Source organism: Amblyomma americanum, chromosome 1, assembly GCF_052857255.1.
Source record: "Amblyomma americanum isolate KBUSLIRL-KWMA chromosome 1, ASM5285725v1, whole genome shotgun sequence".
In the NCBI taxonomy this organism is placed as follows: Eukaryota; Metazoa; Arthropoda; class Arachnida; order Ixodida; family Ixodidae; genus Amblyomma; species Amblyomma americanum.
The window spans coordinates 259529248-259547829 of NC_135497.1; the positions used below are offsets into that span (position 1 = coordinate 259529248).

An 18582-nucleotide genomic window follows, 5' to 3' on the forward strand; every position below is an offset into this window, starting at 1 on the left:
GCGGTGCTGAACGAGTCAGCCTACTGAAGGGCCCCTCATATCCTACAGTGGGCGGGAGTCAGCCTCTTAAACAGTTTCTTTTGGAAACCTTTTCGTTGTCGTCCTGACTGCTGGAGTGTCGTCACCACAACGTGACAGTTTGCATCAACCTTTGAACGTTGAAAAATAAAAAAATATGTAAAATTTATTATGTTACCCCTGCCACACTAGCAAATTTAATGTCATTCCAATCGAATGTCATTCGGTGTCTTTCGGTGCTACACGGTAAAAAATAATGTCATTCGAAAATGATGGCAGTGACGATCAGTGAAAAAAAAATTGCACAAATCAAACACATCAAAGCGCATAAAATATGTTACAAATTCTTGTGAAGTGTTTTTAAAGCGGGTGAGAACATTTCTGTGCAATAATATAAGCTTAAAATATTAATTCTGGCCATTCTGCGGCACTTCAGCCATCAAAAGCGAAGCCAAAAACAAAGTCAACCACAATTCTACAGTGAACTAGAATACTATCCTTGTGGCGCGAACGGAAGGGCGCGGGCGTGCCGTTTGGTGTAGAAACCACCAGGTGGCGCCACTGCAACTTTTTCTAGCGGCGTCGCTGGAGCTTGTGTGTGTTTCTCTGAGTCGTTGTTCCGGTGTGGTGCACTAATACGCCTGTAGTTCATAAACATGCATGCCATTTGCTTCAACTAGCTTCAACGTAACCTCATAGGCATCTTTTTTCCCCCGCGGTGCCCTTTTGAGCATTTCGGCGATGATGAAAAATCGCGCCGTCGTATGCCGTCTGCTACCGAGAACGGGCGTCGGGCAATGAGAGAGGCTCACGGATTTGCCGGTGGATGTTAGTTGTCTAGATGCATCGTTTACCAGGCTGATATTATTTGCGTGCGATTATAGTTTGGTACCATGGGATTTAACGTCCTAAAGCAACTCAGGCTATTGGGACGCCGTAGTGGAGGACTCCAGAGGACTCGACCACCCGGGTTCTTTAATGTGCACTGACATCGCACAGTACACTGGCCTCTAGCATATCGCCTCCATCAAAATTCGATCGGCGCGGCCGGGATCGAACCGGTGTCTTTTGGGTCAGCATCCGAGCACCATAGCCACTGAGCCACCGCGGCCACTTAGTTATAGAGAACTATACACCTCTCATTCATCTGTCCGCGCTCCTACGTGTGATCTATTCTTACGGAAATAAGTTTTTTCCTGAGACAGTTAAGCGGCCTCAGAAGCGCATTTTATTCATAAAATTTTACCCATGACTGAAAAGATTTCCACCTCAATTTTCGGAAAATTTTACTTGCAGTGTATGCATGACATAAGCCACGTTGATAATACACGGGAGGCGAGCATTACACTTTTATTGGCAAGTGCCGACATGTAAAAGAAAAACGGAAGCAAATTTTGGTTTGTGTGCAGGCACAATAGTGGCGTAGCCAGCCTAAATTAGGTTACATAGAAATTTCATCTGTGGAAACAAGGCTGGGCTTGCAGCTACCGTAACAGCTAGGGTGCTTCGAAAATCTAAGTGAATCTCGACTCATTTTCAGGTACTCAGAAGCTTGGCGCTTCCGGTTGTTGCTGCTATTGATGCTTTCTGTAAAAAAGTGAAGGCGGGTTGTTATGTAAAAAAGCAGTGAGCTCGGCTGCAACATTCTCACAGCGGTATGGACAGCCAAGTCGGAGCTATGTTTTTGCCTTAACCACATCTACAATATCAATGTATCAATGATACTGTCTGCATGTAGTTCTAGGAGCCTAAAACATGTTGTGAAAGCATTTTCTAGGTCAGCTACAAATTTGTACAGGGCGGCAGCGGGATACAGAAGACCACCGTTGTCTTTCATGCGAGTGAACTGGGCTAGGTTTAAGTTCCCAGCCGCCTCTTTGGTCAACAAAAGCAAATTGATGCAGCTTTCACAGCCCGTCTTCAGGACACATTTTCTGGCCACTTAAATAGCTATTAAAATATTAGCCGGCTGTCACTTGATGCCACAGTGCAAGTGGAATGGTCTAGGGGTAATTTCGGGAGCACTGCATTTGCTGCATCTATGTTGCCTGCAGATCTCTTCGCAGACTGCGCTCCCACTTCTTCCTAAGTTTGTCGTCCGTGGGAGCGGCGAACAAAGACGCCTTAGGAGCTCCTGGATAGCCGCTGCGAAAGCCCGGGGCAAAGCAATGGGAGTCCGCCTTCCTTTTAGACATCGTGCCTCTCTGTAGCGTCTTTATAGCACGAACTTCACAAACACAAGGCGATTTCCTCCGGATCAGTCACAGTTTACAGCTCGAGGAGCCACGCCGAAACGTAGAATGCAGACAAAACACTTCGTTCCAGCCAGTTCAGCGCCGGGAGAGACGTTCCGAATGTGAGAAGCAGCACGGCAGCAGCAGCGCGGGGCTAGTAAAAGGCGCAGTAGCGCCCTTGCGGCGAGGAGAGGCGTTTTGCCTCAGCCGCTACGCTGCCGCGCGCCTCCGTTCGCACCACTAAGGTATTAAATCAAATACGAAAAATGTAAACAAACAAAATGGCTGACACGGTGGCGCGCGGCGACGCGTGGAGAGTGGAAATGACTTCTGAAAGGTGAAGTGCTCAGTGGCATCTTTAAGTACTTCCGACTAAACGAACATGTAACGCCAACCAGCAAGAAACACGCAACCCAAAATGATCGGCGGTCGCGGGAAAGGCCCTGCTTCACGGTCGGCTGCTGCCGTTGGCTGCTGCTGGGACCGAGAGTTAGCTACAAGTGCAAAAAAGTTCCCACCAAAATTAACACTTTTAAGCAGAACTAAATAAATACAATTTCTAACTTTAACAGTGCGCACACGATTTTTTCGCGTCGCTTGTTTCTGCTGCGCGTATGGTGTCCAGAGTACACATTCGGTTCGACCAGTTTTATCACTTGGCGACCAGTTCACCGGCGCCGCCTCCGTAGCCCCCGACGTGGCCTCCGCGATCAGCTCCGGCGACGCGCCGTTGCTCAGGCCGTCCCATTCGCTACGCGCAGCAGAGAAGTGTAATCACGGCCGGTCTCGAGGCGGGCGCGCTCCCCTAGAGACCGGCCGTGGTGTAATTATGCTAACGCCGTAACACGCCGCGAGGTGGCGACCTTAGCCCAAGGCTCAAGCGGCGCTCGCCTGGCCAGCACTGCCTGCGATTGCAGTGGCGACATCAACCCTGTTGGCACGTTTTCACGCAGAACAGTGAATACGAAGTCCATTTCGACTCCTTTTTGCAGATACAAAGAACTCGAGGTACGTTGTTAAACAGTTACGGATTGCTTTTGCATGCAGCTTTAGTGGTCGTCTAAAAGCCGACTGGGGCAACCGAGGCTTTTACCGCGCATCATTTCGTCCAGATTGCATGCCATCGTGCTGATTGTTTTTTTGTGTGTGTGTTGCAAAAGTTGCCGCACTGTATGACAAAACTCAAGTATGCTTTTTGTGCCTTTCACTCGATTTTTACAGTACTGGGTAGCTACTTTACAGCGAAGCTCTCTCTGGCTCGAACAACATAATTAATTACGATAAGAGAGCTCGTGCATTGTTTATACGCCACCACGAGAGTCAGAAGTTCTGAGCTCTGCTTTTTTGCTCTTGAAGCGAGAACTTTTTGCTGGGCTTTGTTTTGCTATGTTGCATGTGTTCCTGGTAGGTGCGAGTGATTTCGTGTAGCTAATGTGATCCCGCAATTAAATTATTTGCTGTGTGATGAAAACTGCATCGGTTCTCTGTCATGAGCTTCGCACCACAATCCGATCTGCTTCTGTATTTTTCCGATAAATGTACTGCTGCGTACCTTTCTGCCACTCTGGCAGAAAAAAAAAACTTGGAATAAGTTTTCACGAATTTCCCGCGAATGATGATCGCCGCCAAGCATAGCTGAAGGCCATATCATGAAAAGATTTTGTACCAAATGACAAGTCTGCGAGCAGTGTCGTCTGCAGCCTTCACTTTTTAGATTCGGATTATACTTTGGGGTCCACAAAGCTGCGTCGCCTGAAACGGGATGCTGTTCCGAGCGTGTTCGCGGGTTACCCAAGCTACATGCAGCCACAACAGCCACAAAAAAGACGTAAGTTGGAGCGATTGACGCAGAATTCTACTCCAAACCAAGAAAGGGCACCAAACTTATCGAGCGGCCCTGATGAAGCTGCTGGTTCAGCCTGTGGTCGCGAAAAAAGCACACGGCATTCGGCAACTTCTGCCTGCTCGTTTCCTGTAGTGTATGAAGATAGCCTGATTCATGCACTCTTGTTAGGAGATGAAGAAGTAAGTCCTAAAGGTGCAGGATATGAGAAACCAAGTGCACAAGATGCAGTCGGTGAATTACAGCAGTCTAGTGAGGCACTTGATTGCGCAACGCAAACTACCGATGACCTTCTTCCGCGCAAGCAGTCGGATTCAAGGAATATAAACCGAATGAGAGTGCAATTGTTCAGAAAAGCAGATGCTATCGGGAGACTGCAGCAAGAAAACAGCCGCCTAAAAAAGCTCAGTGGTTTTGAATATCACAGGCTCCACTCGGCGTTGAGAAAGTGCTTGGACAAGGTCGGCACAGCCCAATTCTGCTTAGAAGACTGCCTAGCGGACCAGATCGCCAATGCGTCAAGGCAACGACCCGTGTGGTCTCCAGACTTTGTCCGGGAATGTGTAGTTTTGTACTACTTGTCGTTATATACGCAACAGAGGACTGTTGAAATTGCCTTCAAAAAACACGCTACTTCGCTATGTTGGCAAATCCAACGGTGAAAGTGGGATCACACCATTAATGAAATAACGCCTAAAGCAAGAGGTGGGGCAGCTGAAAGAGCAAGCGCGGTTTTCCTCAATTATTGTGGATGAAATGGCTATAAGCTCCAAATACATCTACGATCGTAAAATGGACTGCTTTTTTGGTCAGCAAACTGTGAGAGAAGACGCTGGGACAGGAGATAATGTAAACAACATCGTGCTTGCCAACAAGGTGCTGTGTTTCGCTGCAACAGGCCTGTCCATGTCGTACAAAATTCATTGCGGCTTTTTCTTCACTAACCGATTAAGTGGCAAGCTCCTGTATCAGCTGACAAAAGAAGTGATCGCTGAAGTTCAAAAGTGTGGCCTCTACGTCGTCCGGATCGTCACGGATAACCACAAGATTAATGTCACAATGATGCGCCACCTGGGCAATGGCTCCCTCAAACCAGTGGTCAGTCATCCATGTGATCCAGAAAGAAACCTATTCTTGTCCTTTGACCAGTGTCATATAAAAAAACGTGCGAAGCCTTCTGGACGGGGAAATGACAGATGGCAGTCAGCTAATAGCTGGAGAGTGTGAAGCAGCTCTATGTCCTTCAAAAAAAACGAGACTGTGAAACCAGTTCTATTCCTGACACAGAAGCACACAGAGCCAACTAATTTTGAGAAGATGCATGTGGGCAGAGCAGTGCAGCTGTTTTCAGATGAAGTTATCTCGGCGCTTTCTTTTTTGAAAGAATACCCCAGTTACCACCCTCAGGCAGAACAGTTCAGGAACGCAGACGCAACAATATTGTTTATGAAGATGATGCAGAAGTGGTTTGCCATCCACAATGTGGCCAACCGAACAGCACATGTGCATATGAGAAAGCCTGACCAAATGCACTTTTTTTTGCGCTACCGACGAACGCCTACAATGGCTGGAGAAGGAGTTCCCAGACTACCTCGAAACTCTCTACAATTCCTGTAAAGGGAGCGAGAAAAAGTTTCTTACTGCTGAAACCTATGAAGCTATCTTGCTGACAAGCAAATCTACGGTACTATGCATTAAGTACCTTCTCGAGAGCGGCTTCTTTTATGTTTTAACAAGGAACTTCTCGAGCGACCCCATCGAGCTCCTCTTCAGTTCTTTGCGGAAAATGGCTGGCGGGAACGACTGTCTGGATGCAAGAGCCATGACATTTAGCCTGGAGAGGATCTTGCGGACTGGCAGTCTGTGCCCATCCCAAGCTTCAAACGTTGAAAACGGACAGACTGTTTTGAGGTAGGTGCATGTTATTTGAGCTCCGGGACGAGTGCTCATAGTTGTGAACTGGTTGTCTCTTGTTTCGAAATAGAAAGCTTATCACATTTCAGGCCTTTGCACAACTAAGATTTCCCGATGCGAGCAGCTACTAGTGTCGTAGCCTGCCTGCTAACTGGAATTTTTTACATTTTAGAATACACGATCACGCAAATCCTACCGTGCTGATGGGCAATGTGTTACAAGCAGTTTTTGCTTTTATGTGGCTGCTGCTTAGTAGTGGTGGTAACTGTTTTACATGTATTGCAGTATGCATGGTGCCTCCCTCAATGTGGCGTCCTCCGAACTTGATGTTCCGGCTGAAGCAACAGCACAGGCAACCACGCATGATTCGACCGAGACAGCGCAAGTTGCCCCAGCCAGGTATATCTTGCATCAAATGTTTCTCAAGAGCTTACGCTTGGCTGGCTCGCTGGACTACTAATGCTGTTCTTTTGCAGCCAATTGCAACAGCGATTTGTCTAATACATATATTTGGCTGATATGAATAGTGTGCATATTTTTGTTCAGGTTCACGGAACTGAAGATTTTGTGATGCACATTGACGAGCTCTTCACATCCTTGAAAGCGATGCCTCGTGAGTGCACACTCGTTCACCTACTCCACCCACGTGAAGTGCCACCAAAAAGCGATCATTTCGCGTTATGTTAAGGCTATAACAACTGAATAGTATCAATGCCCAAAATTTGAAAATTTTTAGGGAATGCGCGTTGAGTGGCGACATGATAAATGTCATATTTGGTTTATGCACAAGCTTTGTCTCTACATGCTGTCTAAAATTTGCTCTGCGGAACTTTTTATAGGTTAGTGCCAAAAGCTGCTTTCTTTTTGTGCTGTCACAAACGGGAATACATTGCATGCAGAATGTCTAGCTCCATATACTAATATGGGTATGTTCTATTTCAGTGCAGCGGCCCCCATCAACCATAGCAAATGCCAGCATCGCTTATATAGCAGGGTTCGTGGAGAGAGCAGTTGAGGAGCGGAGAACACGCAGCTTCTGCCCTCCCCTCCACTAGTTGGATGGACCCAGTCCCGTGCTGATGGGGCTTATTGACCTGCAATCAATGGGTGGGCTAACATTCCCAAAGTCAGAACTTGTCACGGTCCTTGTGACCGTTAAGAAGGCTGTTGACTTGCCCTGCCGCACATAAAGAGCAACGAGCGTCAGCAGATGGCTGAACTGTTATTGCCTCGACTAGAGCAGTGCCCCCTTTTCGTTTGCCCAGCAAGGGATGACCACGCCGTAAGCACACTATCTGTAGTGTTTGATAAGTTCATGAGGCCACTCTTAGCCAACGTCGGCGCTACTGTGACAGACAGGGCTGCTTACCGCAAAAAGCTGGCCTGCAAGCCACTGCACAGGAAAGTGCTCCGTGTTTAAAATAAACAATGTAAAAACGGATGCCGAGCAATATGGCTCCGATTTTGTCTTTGTAAATAAAATGTCATTTATCCCCAAATGGTTTTATCTGTCCTCCTGCCAAGCTGTAGCTTCAGCGCTTTAAACCCTCTTTTTTTGCTTGCCGCGCACGAAAGAAAAAAAAAACGAGACTAAATTCGCCTCAGTTCCAACCAAACACAACATAAAAAACCTTATGCATTGCAGGCTTTTATTTATTTGGGGATACTGCTAGCCTCTTTCGAGGCTGTAGCAGGATTGGGGTATAATATGATACATTTGAACACGTCACAGAAGAGCCATCCACAAAAATGAAGCCCAACATTTGAGTGGAGCAATGCATTCAGTGGCATCTGCAAGCGTTGAAAGCTAAATATGTTACACGCATGTAAGTAAAAATCACATTTGTACCATTTCTAGAGGAAAACTGACAAAACTGCTTGATCTCTATATATCAAATGTAATTTCAGGTTCTAAACTAATATGTAAAAGAACTGTAGAATTAAAATAACCCTCTCCGCTCAACTGTAAAATGTTCCGTGTTTTGAAACCATGCACGGCTACAGAAATAAATTGCCTGCGTGTTGTGAAACGAACGCTCTCATGACGATCTTCCTCACCCCTGTCCTAAGTCTGCGTCATAATTTAAAAAAGCAATTGCCTAATTGCACCAGTCAGCTACTGCTGCGCGATAATTTTCTAGTGCGCGTCGCACACGGACTGCGAAAACTGCGTTTTCGTCCTCTGCGCCCGTCCGCATCAGGGAAAGTGAGCCGTGGGTTGCGCGCGCCACGGTGCGGCGAGAGGAGCAGTCACACCGCTTTCTCCGATTACGCTCTCCGTGCGAATGGAATGGCCGGAGCAACGGCGCGCCGCTGGAGCTGATCGTGGAGGCCACGCCCCCGATTTGTTAGTTCGCTCGACCGCCGCGGCTCTCCGTGGCGCCACAACTTAGCCCCACGCCGAGTGCGGGCTGGCGTAGCGGTAGCAGTCGCGTCTCCTTCGTTGTGTTTTTGTGCGCGTCTGCACACCGTGTTTCCGGCTGTTCTGCTTGCTTCCAGCATACGTGCTAAGAATTTAATTATATCTGACAGCCTTTAGCTTTCGTAGGCCGTGAAAATCATCGCCCGCGATGGTTTATTGCTGTATTCCGCTCTGCAAACTCAGTCTACTAGTTACTACTGCCATCATAGCAGGCACCGGGGAGGGCTGTCGTACCCTACCTTGGCTTTCGTAGGGTTCGTCAGCCGCCTGGAAGGTGCTGCATCAAGCGTGGCTCCTAGGCCGCTTAAGAAGTTTGCAGACCTAGTGCTAGCTGCCATCACTTGCAAATAATCCGCTGTTTGTGTGCTTGCAGGACGCCACAGAGCCTCAAAGAAGGGCCTTGCTAAAGGTGATTGTCCACAAGTTTATGAGGCCATTTTTGTCCAGTTTTGCCTCTGATCTGAGAGAAGAGCACGCCAAACGAAAAATGATAAATGCCAAACCAAATCACGGAAGGTCCTAAAAGCACTAAGTATCTGGCTGGCGTCAAATAAAGTTCTGGCCACGACCGGCTATTGTGTCTGGAAACAAGCTTTTCGACTCTGGTTTTATTTATTTTTCATGTAGAGTGCGTCTTGAAATGGATAACAATCGGGTTAACGCTCCTGAAAACAAGTAAGTAATTAAGAAGTGTCCATAGCGCGCTTTTCATCGTAAATTGGCGGAAACGTAGCGCGACTTCGCCCTGGGATGCTGCTAGGTACCGAGCAGAAGCAATCGTGTTTAAATTGTGCAGCTGTGCGCGCAAAAAAAAAACGCCTCTCGAGTAGCACCAGAGCCGCGCCCACCAGTACAACCGCTCTTTGAGCTTGTTTTAACTGCAAAACTGCTGATCTGAGAAAAAAATGTATATTACCACTAGCAGCCTCTAGTCGGGTAGAGCTTTTTGTGGCTATGCAGGGGAAGCTACGAACGCGAGACGCCGGCTTCTGCGCTCACGCGATCATGAGCCAAAGACGCAGCAGTGTTAGCTGACAGCTCGCGCTCGTAACTACCACTGTATGCAGAAAGCTGTCCACGATTATTGCATCTGATGAATATTAACACGTCTTTGCGGTGCGTGCTTAAAAAACGATGCGGTTTAAATCGGCCTACCGGCCACATGCCAGCGCAAGCGAACTGAGAGAGAGAATCGGTTAGACTCCCTCCACGCAGGGAGGACTAGCTTTTTACCGCGACGCGGCCACTACGTCAGTCTCGTGCGTTGTGCTCCTCGAGGTCTTGGTCCCTCACTACTTCCGCGGGTCCGAGAGGGCCGCCGCCCCCTTCTTGGGGGTGCTGCCCCCCTTCTCCTCGGTTTCGCTCGGTCGCTGCCTTTCTAGAGCTGCCGAGACCTTCTGGACGGCCTTGAGTTGTGTCTCTTGATCATAGCTTCTCGTTGCAGCCTCTAGCAGCGGCGGGATCGTCGTCTTCTCGCTGGCTTCTCGACGATTTACACTACAGTCCCAAAGGATGTGAGCCGCGGTGGCTCTCTCCTTCGCGCACAGTCTACATACGTCACTCGCGTACACACTCGGACACACGTGCTTAGCTAGCACCGGGGTGAGCAGGGACCCCGTCTGTAACTGTCTGTATAACACTGCCTCCTTCCGGGTAAGCCCAACACCCTCTAAAGAACTTAAGGCCTGATGGCTGTTCCTTCCCCCCTGAGCTACGTCACGTGAAAGAGGCCGACATAAAAGTTCCGTGCAGCACGTCTCGAAGCTACGAGCGGCGCACGGGTGTTGAGAATGAGGCCTGGAAGGTACACAATGGTTAACCCCACCTGTAAACCGAGAATTCAGAGTGGGGGACGACAGCGACGACAATGCGACCGGTTCTGGAAACACGTGACACTTCCTTCATTGCCACGTGGAAAGTCGTGGCATGTCGCGACATGTTTCCGAACGCACTTTTTTTCTAGACGTTGACTGTGCATGCAGATCCTACGCCTTTTGCTGCGCGTGCGGTTGTGTCCGTCGAGACGATGCTCTAGTGCCATCGCTGGAGTGGAATGTGGATTACGCTTCTGCCAGGATATGCCTAATAAGTGCTGCAGTCCCAATTGCCGGACTAATTATGAATCGGGTCCCAAAAACCACGTGTTCAAGTTCCCCGGGATGAAGAACAGAACGCCTGGATTAGGGCAATACCACGAGCGAACTTCGTTGTATCACCGCACTCCAGGGTAAGATGTTCGAAACTTCTTTAAATTATAGTTACGTTTGAAAATACGATATAGTTATGCGCATCATCCATTATAAACAAAGTGTATTTAAACTAGGCAGCTGGTTAACACTGCAGGTAGCAAATGCAGACTTTCAAGAAAACTCTCTTGCGAAGCTACAGCTGCTGTTTAAACAAAAATTTAACTTCTCTCTAGGTTTGCGAGCTTCACTTCCCTGAGGCCGACATCGTGCGAGAGGCCTCCCACATCGACGAGGTTACCGGGCACACCACCACTGCACTACTTTCGCATTTGCGCCTTCGCCCAGGCGCAATCTCATCTAAGTTTCTGGGATGCCCGTCTTATATTTCGAAGCCAAGCAACTCAAGGGATGACCCAGATTCGAAGTGCATGCGTCTTGAGACTGCTGCTTTGAGGAAAGCGCTTGAAGAGTCAACTGAAGTATTCCGAAAAGAGCAGGAAGCGGATAGGGTTCTAAACCCAAAAGACTTGACCGAATATCTAGCAAGCAAAAAGTCTTCATTCTGGCATGCTATTGAAGGAAGTGAACGCCTTGTTTTAGTGCACATCATTGAAGACGGAGCTCCATGCATCAAATATTCAATTGCGGTAAAAGCTGATCTTAGTGTGACAGTTCACTTCGTAAAGATGCTGATAACGAAACTAGGCACCAATTTCTCAATCTCAATTCTCAATTTCTCAAACAGCGAGAAAGCAATGTTGGAGCTGCTTGAGATCATTGAAAAAAGCAGTGGCGACCTCAGTCAAACTCCTGAATTCGTCAAAAAAAACAGCTGCAAGCAGGTTCTTCTCCTGCTGGAAAAATTACCTTTTTCGCCCACAGATGAAAGCACCAATGCTATACAATTTCTTAGCGAGCAGTTGAAGCTTCTCTCAATGAAGTAAGTTCGGACACGTTAGTCAGCCGACTTCATGATATTTTGCCGTCTACTCTTCACTGTATCGCCTCACGCATACAAATATATCCGCGGATCTGGAATCATGACTCTGCCGCACCCAGTGACCATTCGCTCAATATGCTCATCGTACGGCATGAATCCTCAAATCGAACATAAGAGTGAATTGTTCCTCCGGTACATGGCCGGAAGAATCACCGACTTGAATGATCGCGAACGTTTTGTGACACTGATGGTAGATGAAAATCACATCAAGCCTTATTTCGACTACAGAGGCAATATTACAGGTGCTGCTCTGAACAGCTCAGGTGCAGCAACCAGCGCACTTGTCTATATGGTGCAGAGCCTCTTGTGCCAATTTAAGGAAGTCGCTCACATCGTCCCTGTCCAAAAAAACAGAATCAGAGTATCTGCAACAGCTGCTGAGAAAAGTTATATGTGGACTAGAAAAAATTGGCTACAGGGTAGTGTGCGTCGTGACAACAATGCCATCAACACAAAAGCTATGTCTTACTTCTCATCACCTCCTTCTAAGCAAATTGTTTATTCGCATTCATCTGACCCTGCAAGAGCTCTCTTTTTAGTAATAGACGCGGTACACATACTAAAGTGTATACGCAACAATTGGCTTAATAAAAAAAAACGACCAACATTGCTTCTACTTTCCCGAGTTCAGAAAAAAACCTCACTGAATGACAGCGAATGCTCTCTGCATCATTTGCTGCCATCAGGAATCTCTACAACTTGGAGTGCGAGAGGCTTTTAAGCTATGGCTACAGACTCTCAAGAAAAGCTCTTTGTCCATCGAACATCGAACGACAAAATGTCAAGTTGGCTTTACAAACCTTCAATGAATACCTTCCTCAGGCCCTGCGAGCCCTTGGCGTGAAGCACAACCTCTTATTTTTCGAAGGTACTGCCACTTTCATTGAGTTCGTGGTGAAATGGTGGAAGATTGTCAACGTGAAGACCCCTTGGAAGGGAAAAAGGCTTCGAGACAAGTTCCAAGAACCAGTGTTTCCTTCGGAAAATGACATCAAGATTGATTTCCTGCGCAATCTTTTGGGTTGGTTGGAGGAGGGGAAAGGCAAAAATTTGGAAATTGGCACGCTACCAAGAGAGACCCTTGGCACTATCGACCACACAACATATGCTTTTGTGGAGTTTACAAAGTACTGCTTCGAAGAGCTCAAGCTGTCATGTCCTGCTAGGAAAAATTCAAACCGACAGTCTGGAGGAGCGCTTCGGAAAGAACAGGATGCTAGCTGGATCCCAGTATCATGTGTCGATGAGGAAAGTGTGTGAATGCGAAAAGAAGCTAAGGCTGCAAAGCACTTTGCCAGCCATCAGTAAGGATGAGCAACGGGATGAGCTTCACTTGCGACCAGACTGTCCACGCCCTAGCCTAAATGTAGTGGTGACCGAAGATGCATTGTCGGAAATAAAAGACATCGTCTCGGTGCTGGTCTATGTGGCAGACTATGCAGTGTACGCAACACTTGAAAAGCTGAACTGCACAAAATGCAGGGATGCGCTCACCGAAAAAAGGATGACATCAGTATCCGACACGGATGGACGATACGACCTTGTAAAGCAACTTGACAGGGGTGGGCTTGTTTACCCAGCAACATTTGCCGTCAACGCTGTCGCACACAACTACGTAGTTGTTAAGCAACTATCAACAAATAAGGACTTCGTCAATCTGCCGAAGCAGCGTCATTCAGTCAAGGACCTCACGCTTGAACTGCTCGCCGGTGAGGAATCCTCAGAGTTTCACACCTGCGAGGATGGCCACAAGTGTGAACTTGTGTTGAAGCACCTGTTATGGTGTAGCGCCAACATTTTGCTGAAGAACTATTGTTGCAAGATGAATGACAAAATATCGGATGCCAACGCCAAGGCAAAAAAGAGAAAAGCTGAAACTCTGCGGAATAAGGCAGTGGTTATTTTGCAAATAGCAACATGAGTGTTTTATATGTCAACTTCTAAACCCACTTGCTATGTTGTAAATACGTAAACTGTGGCAATGTATGTATTTGTATCGAAAGCGATCGTAATCATTTCAAATATAATCTTCGAACAAATGCATGTGTCGCCAATAAAAAAAATATATACGCAGTCGTGAAACTAATCGAGAGTGTTTAATTTTTCATTATCGCTGCGCTCCATAAAACTAGATGGAAAAGGGAAAAGTTTTAAAACATTGGCAAATTTATTGCATGTAACGCATAAAAAAACTTACTGAGAAAGATGAGAAAACGCAATGCAATAGTTTCTGACATCAGTCCTTAAACAATCTTTGCGCAGGCGTTTCCGGCTAGTGCCTCTAAATAAATTCCACGTAATGTGGCTGCTCTTCATTCCAGCATTCTAACTAAAGAAAAATGTGGAGTGATAAATGGAAGCTTATTGCTGCTAGTTGATTCCAGTCACGCTTCCTTAAACTCCGCCATAAGTGGCGGCGACTCTCGGCCTCTTTTCGTGACGTCACGGGAGGAGCACTCAAGCCTTCTCAAATTCTCTAGAGGGTGTTGGTAAGCCCCGGGTGAGGTGGCGGAATAGTCGGTCTGTTCAGTCTGTACCATTTCACTATTTCGTTGAAGGTGGTCATCTTGTCCTTGGCACTGCACCGCGACCAACACTCCGAGTCGGCCGTGCTTGCAGCCGCGCGGTTAATTAGTCCTCGCGTGGCCGAGTTGGCCGTCTCGTTGTGGTTCACGTTCCCGCGTTCCGACACGTCACTGCCCATGTGGGCCGGAAACCACTTGATCACCACAGCACTTTTGCGTCAGATGTCTTCGGCCTTGCGCAGTATGCGCGCGGCCTCACTACATACCTTACCCTTGGCGTAGTTCTTCACTGCCGTTCTAGAGTCACACAACACTGTAGTGCATCCGGGGTCGGAGACGGCCAAGGCGATGGCCACCTCCTCCGCCCGGTGCGTTTCTCGAGTCCGGACTCTCGCCGCGGTCTTCGTTGCACCCGTCGATGCCCCGACAACCACCGCCGCGTATGCGTCGCTGCTCCCTCGATACTCCGCCGCGTCCACGTAGACGGCGCGTTCTTCTGTGGCGTGGAGATCCACGAGAGCCCTGGCCCTCGCCAGCCTCCGCTTCTTGTGCTCGGGGTTCACGTTCCTCGGGATCGGGCAGACCCTGAGCTTTCTGTTGATGCTATCCGGTATAGGTACGTCTTTCTGCTGCGTGCCTTCCCTCGGCTCGAGGCCAAGGTCCCGCAGTATCTGTCTTCCGGTTCTCGTTTCAGAGAGACGCTCGAGTTGTGCCGTTCTCGGGGCTTCGGCTATTTCGTCCAGTGTGTTGGTGTTGTGAACTCCCAGCGCCATGAATTTTTCGGTGCTCGTGCTCCCGAGGAGACCGAGTGCCGCCTTATACGCCTTGCGTATGGTGGAGTCTACATTGTTACGTTCGCTCGGCCTCCAGTTGTGGAAGGCGGCCACGTACGTTATGTGGCTAACTGCGAAGGATTGAACGAGCCTAGTCAGGCTCTCCTCATTCATCCCCTCTTTTCTGTTGGACACCCTCCTGATGAGTCTCATTGCCGCGGTCGCTTTGCCCGCGAGCTTGTTGACCGTTTCACCGTTGACTCGGTTTCGCTGGATGAGCAGCCCGAGCACTCAAATCTTCTCGACCTCCGGTATTACTTGGCCTCCCGCCGTCTTGGCCGTGATCTTGGGACGCTCGTACTTGACTTCCATATTATTTCTTTTCCTGCCCGCTCCTTTCGGTGGAATCACCAGCAGTTCTGACTTGGCTGGAGAGCAAACGAGTCCAGACCCGTCCAGCTGCTCCTCGATGGCGTTGACCGCTTCTTGCAGCGTTGTCTCGATGTGTCCGTCGCTTCCTCCCGGTATCCATAGCGTAACGTCGTCGGCGTAGATGGTGTGCCGGACGCCCACTACTCTCTCTAGTCGGTTGGCCACCCCGATCATCACGAGGTTGAAGAGTAGCGGGGAGATCACTGAGCCCTGTGGAGTTCCGACGCTGCCCAGCTGCTTCTCTTCGAGCTGCAGGTCTCCTGCGCAGATTTCGGTGGTCCGTTCCGTAAGGAAGTATGATGTACTGGTATGTCCTCGTGCCCATGTTTAGCCTGGATACTTGGGCCAGGATAGCCGAGTGCCTCACTTTATCAAAGGCGCTCTGCAAGTCCAGCCCGAGTATGGCTCTGTTGTCCTTGGTGCCCGTCGTATCGTCGATGATCTCGTTCTTCAGTAAAATCATGGCGTCTTGCGTCTCGAGTTCGTTCCGAAACCCGATGATGGAATTTGAGTAAAGCTCCGATTCTTCTAGGTAACGCTGCCACCTGGTCATGAGAACGTGCTCGAGGACCTTTCCCACACACGAAGTGAGCGAGATCGGCCTGAGGTTCTCTATGTTGGGCGGCCTACCAGGCTTGGGGATGAGGATTGTCTTGGCTGCTTTCCATTGCTTGGGCAGCCTTCCTTCTCGCCAGCGCTTGTTGTAGAAGTTCGTGAGAGTTTCGATGGCCGCTTCGTCGAGGTTCTTGAGCGCTCTGTTGGTCACTCGATCAGGACCCGCGGCGGACCTGCCATTGAGATCCTGCAGGGCAACTCTGACTTCCAACGTCTGGATGTCTCGATCTAGCGTCTCGTTCTCGTTGCCTTGGTAATCCGGGTGTCTTTCCATGGGGTGGTCGGTAGGTACTTGGCGTCCAAGCGTCGCTTGACCTCGTCCTCCCCGTGTTCGCAGATTGCCTTGTGTAGGATCCTGGCCAGGTTGTTGTTTTGGTGGCCCTTGGCCTTGGTTTCGTCGAGGAGGTGCCGCAGTATGTTCCACGTCTTGCCCTTGTGCATCTGTCCGTCGGTTTCGTTGCAGGCCTCGTTCCACTGTTGGGTGCATAGCACCCTGCAGTGGACCTCGATATGCCTGCTGAGCTCGGCGATCTTCTTCCTTAGACTTCGGTTGGTTCGTCGCTTCTGCCACCTCACCTTTATGAACTGCTTGGCTTCTATCAGGTGGGCTAGCCGACTGTCTATCTTGTCTATCCGTTCGTCCGTCTCCAGCTCTTTGGTGGCTCCTTCCGTCGTCTCAACGACGTTGGCCGCCCATTGCTCGATGTCCGAATGTCCAGTTGCACCGCGGGTAGCGCCTTTCGAAAGGCGTCCCAGTCCGTAATGCGATGCTTCCTTATGCCGGTGTTGCCTTGGCCTTCGAGCGGTATGACGACCTCCTTCCTTCCTTCCTTCCTTCTTCTCTCTCTCCGTCTCCCCCTCTCCCTTTCTTCCTTTCTTCCTCCCTCCCTCCCTTCCTTCCTTCAGGTGTACAACGAGTGAGACAGTTACTACGTCTTTCCTAACTCGCCTGTGAGGCACATGGCCAACTGTTGTTTCCTTGACGCGCGTCGCCACGTGATCCTACTCCGGCATCTGTCGATTGCCGGCCCATTCATAAAAGGGGGGTACTTGCGTCCAGAGGTCACCTGAACTCCTCTTGAAGGCTTTCGCTTGTCCGATGTGTGCAAGATTTTGAGTGGGCTCCGCACGAAACCAAAGTGTACTGTGGGGCCAGTTGGTCAGACATACTGTTTGAACAAAGAACGTGGCGTTGAGTCAGCACACAGAGAAGGCAACGGCAGGATAGGTGTGCTGTCTCAACGCTATGCTCTTCATTCAGACCGTATAGCGCCGCACAAAGAAGGAAATATTCTTCGTTTAACAATGCTTCCCGCCATGCCTTCTTAAGATGTACGAATGGAAATTGTTCACGGGAGTTGCATGATGGTCCAGTCGGTTGAACATCGCAAGGAAACAGGATCGATGACGGGGCAACAGCAAAGAAGACAAACTGGCGCACTGTGTCCTCCGTTGTTGTCCCTCCCTCCAGCTCTGTTTATTCAAGAAATAATTCAATTCTACTGTTCCAGCATTTCGGTGAACGAGGAGTGTTTTCGAAGCTCCGCTCTGCTCTTACATATTTTTTCGTCGTCACTGCAGCTTGCCATACGCACAAAGATCTGGACATAAATGTGGTCGCATGTGACACGGCAGCCGCTCACGTGGTCAGTGCTTAGCGGGGTAGATGCGGCATTGTTAATATCGAAGGGACGCTGCGGTGGAGCAATTGCCGGTAGATAAAGCAAGGCTAACCCCACATGTAGCATTCAACACCTCAACCTCAACCTCAGGGCGCCAGATCAACTCCAGCATAAGTATGGGTAACTTCTGCCGCAACTGTCCGCAATGTGACTTGGTCGCACGATTCGAAGTGAGTGGAGGTATAGCATAGCCTCTGGGAAAATTGTGTGTCGACGCAGGCAGTACATTTACGAAATCGATCTGTGATGGTGGCGCCTGTATATCGTTTCTCGCTTTTTCAGCCTATAAAAGCTCCATTTTCAGTGCAAGTAGCGCCTTTGTGGTTATAATGCGACACTCTAGCGATAGATGTCAACTTGTCTTTAGTGTTCGTATAAGCGTCCGAATGGCCTAAGCCGTGAGGGTGCGGACGCGTTGAAGCATGGGTGCTCGTCACTCAGCCAAAGAACGAGCACTAGGGTGGACGTTCTTTACGGTGTAATTTTGGCTCATACATCCACAGATCTCGAGCTGTGCCGAAGGAAAACGTTGTGTGGTGGCGCCCAGTAGACGAGTGAAGAAAAAAAATTGAGCTGATATAGCTTACTTGGCCAAATGCGAAGTATGCACGCTAGCACGTCGCGTCTCATTTCGCTTTTGGTTATTGACTATAGGGTTTCGAGGTCAGGCTTCAGGCAAAAATCGGCGAAATAGGTGTTTGGGGACCTTTGGGGACCTTAGCGGTATTCCAGTAATATCTGTTGTGGGTCTAGCTGGTCCATTCTCAGAATTCTCACCTTTGACCTATCCGCAGTTGAGGAGCATATCCTTAGATGTCCAGACGACTTGTCAAAGGATTGCATTTTATTTTTGAGCTCGCCAAGAACAACTGTTTGTAGTTTTCAGACTTGAAAATAACCCTTAGGGACGAAGGCTTTCGCTGGAAGTACCAACC

At 48.9% G+C, this 18582-nt stretch overlaps 1 pseudogene; it reads right to left on the reverse strand.

The window, feature by feature from the left end:
* Positions 1–9723: 9723 nt before the first annotated feature.
* On the reverse strand, positions 9724–16927 carry LOC144117083 (uncharacterized; annotated as a pseudogene).
* Positions 16928–18582: the final 1655 nt, after the last annotated feature.